The following is a 4583-nucleotide window of genomic DNA, read 5'->3' as shown; positions in this document are numbered from 1 at the left end:
TAATGCTCCCCAACTCATTCATTAGGAAAAATGTGGACTCATTTTTGGGCCCTCTAAGAAATGCCAAGTCATCATTCTATTACAAAAAGGGGGATCGTGGATAACTCTATCCATAGTACCTTAAAACTATATCATGTAACATATCATTGGATGCAAGTGAATGGGTGTATGCGAGAACAAGCCCTTAGCAAGAGGATGTAAAAGAGAGTCTGTAAAAGAGTGGGTAGCAGTGAAAAGGTGAGAGGTATCTACTGGGAGAGAATAAAGGGTAGCATGAGAAGATCTAGGATATGTGGAGATATTCTGGTGGGAAAAGCAAAAGAGGTGGAGTGAATCTAGGATGAGGTGTCCCCCTTATTGCTTCCTGGTCTTCCTCAAATGCGACCCTTAGCTCCTCTTCTAGCTGTTGGTGAGGGAGTAGGGCTTTCTCTTGCTCTCTTCTTCTATGCGCCTCCTCATCAATCTAGCATTGTTGCTCTTCCAGCATGGGATTTAATATTCACGTGATCACAAGTTTTTTCTTGTTAATAACACATGTGAACATGTTAATAACATGTTTACATGATTACACGTTCACAAAATAGCAGGTTGCTGGTTACCTGGCAACCGGCCAAAATCTCATCGGGATTCAAAAAAAACCCAATGGGCCCGCCGGGTATAATTAAAACCCGACGGGAACCGTCGGGGCCATCAGAATTCCTGCCGGGCAACATATTTCTATATATATGAAGCCCACGGGGCCCCTTGGGGATTTATTACTTGACAGCTGTTTACACACAGGTAATGTCTTATCTGCATGTGGGTAGTGTGGGTGTGTGAGTACTCGTGCGGGCAGCCGCCCACAGTCTCACAGTGCGCGGCTAGATGTGGGTGGTCCACCACACGAGAGATGCGTGTGTGTGTGTAAGGCCATTCTTCGGAATGGTGCTTATCATGGGGCACATGGTCGGTAACGCGGCCGAGTTGTGTCCTATGGTAAGTATGGCACGTTGTAATGGTACTAGTCGGTAATACGACAAGCATAGTATCATTATGACGATGTCACCTTCCCTTCCCTTTATCAAATGCAGGCATATGGTCGGTAACGTGGCTAATTTATGTCCGTATCCAATTCCTATTCCCATAGATTCGGGCGGCATCTTGTTGGTAACGCAGCAAAATGGTGTCGTTCGCTAGTGCATATGCTCTGATTGCATATTGTGGCATTTGACCGATAATGCGGTCAAAAAATGTCGTAAATTTGTTTGGTTTACCGGTAATGTGGCCTGTGTTGTTTTTATTGCGTGTGATACATGCGATACTTGGTTGGTAACGCGGCTTGAGTATCACATGGATCATAGTTTAAATCATATTGTCTACAAGTCTCATTTCATGAAATAGTAAAATCAAAGTAACAAAGTAATAACCGAAATAACACTAAAAAATAGATGATATTCTCTCTCTATCATTCTCTCTCTCTCTCTCTCTCTCTCTCTCTCTCTCTCTCTCCTACCTCTATCTTTACTTGGGTGATTATGGCTAAACGTCCATGCAAAGATGACAATGTAAACAAAACAATTCTACACACTATTTTAGTCTATCTTGGAGAATTTACGAAATCATTCAAAATGTCTTCTATTATTCACTCTCTCTCTCTATATCTATCTCTCTCTCTATTTTCCTTCTCTTATCTCTGTCTTGACTAGGTGATTATGGTTAGATTTCCATGTATAGATCACAATGAATATAAAACAATCATATACATTGTTTTGCATTATCTTTAAGAATTTATAAAACCATTTAAAATCTCATCTTTAAAAATTTTAAAAATTATTTAAAATGCCATAAAGGGATTATAAAAATTGTTTTGCACTGTCTTTAAGAATTTATGAAACCATTTAGGAAACTATCTTTAAACATTGCTGAAATTATTCAAAATGCCATCTAATAAAATCTCTCTTTCCATCTATTTCTCTCCTCCTTCCACTGTCTTGACTTAGGTGATTTTGGCTAGACAGTGAATATAAAACAATTTTAATCTCTCTCTCTCTCTCTCTCTCTCTCTCTCTCTCTCTCTCTCTCTCTCTCTCGCTCGCTCTATCTCTCCCTCGATTCACGTGATTATGGCTAGAAAGATATGTATATATGACAATGAATATTTAGCTTGACTGTTCACAGTGCCTTTCCTCTCTATCTGTGTCTTGATACTCTCTCTCTCTCTCTCATATATTTCTCTTGATCTACTTGATTGGTGGTAGAAGTTCAGTGAATGTGCAACAATGGATGCTTCTTTTGTTTGATCAATGATAATTAATGTGACACACTTGTTACGGTTGTTTTACCTGTTTTAGTGTAAAGCGTAAATGGATAACATGTTGATGTATTGCTTGATGTTGTTTTCAATACTATTGTTTGATATTCTCTTTTTGTTCTGTATCTTAAGATATTTTCTAGATTTGCGACGATGGCCACCATGCTCTCCATCGAAGAGCGAAAGATCATCCTACGAGCCATTCGCTACAGAGGCAGTTATCATAGTGTCACAATTATCAGAAGAAGCTGTCAGAAAGACTAATGAGTCAGATATCCTCATGAGAGACCTCGTCGTGCAGATCTGGGAAAATGCACAGCGTCGTCTCATATGTGAAGGCAACGCTGAATTGTGTGAAAGATGGAAGTTAGTCGACTTTGACTACCAGCACAGGATACGCACTATCTTGGGGAGTATGCGTTCGGCATATGAGGATCTCAGAGATGCCGCACCACCCTATGCCGACTTACGCCGTTACAACTGTGGGACGCAACATGGAATGAGCAGAAGGTGAAGAGCAAACGTATGAGAGTTCTTTCAGCAGACACACTTCCGAAAAGAGTGCGCATCGCCCAGCTACACCGTCCGGACAACCGGATGTGACACGGACGGGCGCAATCATGCGTACCATTTTCAACGAGCGATGTACACACCTTATCGGCGTTTCGCACGAGGCCTTGATTGAGGGGCAAACAACAGGGTGAGGAGCTTTTGGCACAGTGAAGGAGGATAAGGTCCAGGGCATCTCATTTCTTCCAGAGCACATTACTTTTTGCGGAAAGCTTTACAAGGGAGAAGGCAGCTCAAGATTTGAGAGCTTTCAGGCAGAGCAGGGCATGCAGGTTCTACACCCATCCATCGTGCAATGCATAGCCTTCACCAAGGAATTGCCGTGGATCACTATTTTTTCGTTATATTTGCTGGGTGACACGCTCTTGAAGGTTTCTTTCAGATACAGTGAATTTACCAAAGCGATGTACCGCTTGGATCAGGGATGGAAAAAGCCCCCGCCTGCTGACATACAATTAAGCCAGGTGCACCTCGCTCAGATAAAGGAGGTGGCTTTGAATATGCCTCACATTATGCATGCCCTGGTGGATGGCCTAGCAGCCGCACACATGGCTAGCATCATTCACACTGACCTACATCCCTTCAATTGCTACATCCCTTCAATGTTGTGCTAGATTTTACAAAGGATTTAAAAGCACGCATTGGTATCATTGACTGGGGCCTTCTGCTGAGAGCGCCCAAAAAGCGAGTATCGCTCAATTTTGTATTCGAAGCCAGTAAAAATCCAAAAAGGTGGCAGAGGCTCAAGCTTATGCCGACAGGGAGCGAAACAAGCGACCATGGATAGTTCTAGAGATTTTTGATCCTCTCTTGGAAGATGCATACACTCCTGCGAGCGATGTTTTCACCTTGGGATATTTATTAGAGGTGTTATATGACTTTTGGAGGAAAGTGTAGGAGTTGTGGTGGATGGGCGGCAGTACTCACGACAAAGCCACCATGGATTTTCTCTTTCACTCTTTCAGTCTGAGTGCTCTCCCAATCATAAACTGCCATCCATGTAAATGTTTCACAAATTGCATCTTTGTTTCGAAGAAGAGACTCGAAAGTATAGAAGTGAGTGCAAAACCTGGTCTCTGCAGGAAGCTTTAACATAACTGACATGCGAGGCCGAAAAATATCTAACACTCTCTGTCTCTTGAGCATAAATCTCACAAGCTTGCAAATAGTATCGACGACGATTGAGGCAAACCATTTGGTATCATCACTTTTATACCAATCTTTCAATACAAGATTCAAACTATGAGTATTGCAGCCAGACGGAAAAACATTTGGATACTGTCGCTTTAAGATTTTGGATGCATTCTTGCAATTTTTTGCATTGTCCTTAACAATTTGGACTACATTTTTGGCACCCACTTCTTCTATCACAGAGGCAATGATACCAGCAATATACGCCCCAGATTTTATTGCACCAGCCGAATCCACGGCACACATAAAAGTCTCACCTCTAGGTGAAACAACCATTATATTAATTAATGGTTTTCTTTGTACATTGGACCATCCATCGCTGACTATACTACATCGAGAAAGCTCTATGTTGCTAAGAATTATTCTATGTACACGTTCTTTCGCTTGAGCATAGCATTTCTCCAATAGATCATTTCGCATAGCATGATACGAAGGCGGCGAAAACCCTGATCCAAATTCACCGATTTTCTTCCATGCTCTCTTCCAATGCTCACTCTCCACCATCACCATAGCACTCCCTGAAAAGTAGATC

The 4583-nt window shown here is 41.9% G+C and overlaps 1 pseudogene; it reads left to right on the top strand.

Annotated features, from left to right (window-relative positions):
* The first annotated feature begins 2452 nt into the window (after positions 1-2452).
* Positions 2453-2893, top strand: LOC147613658 (uncharacterized; annotated as a pseudogene).
* The last annotated feature ends 1690 nt before the right edge of the window (positions 2894-4583 follow it).

Source organism: Cibotium barometz, chromosome 43 (assembly GCF_041138505.1).
Source record: "Cibotium barometz isolate CiBa-2024 chromosome 43, ASM4113850v1, whole genome shotgun sequence".
NCBI lineage: Eukaryota > Viridiplantae > Streptophyta > Polypodiopsida > Cyatheales > Cibotiaceae > Cibotium > Cibotium barometz.
Note: the sequence above shows the minus strand (reverse complement) of the source record. Positions and strands in the feature narration are given on the sequence as shown.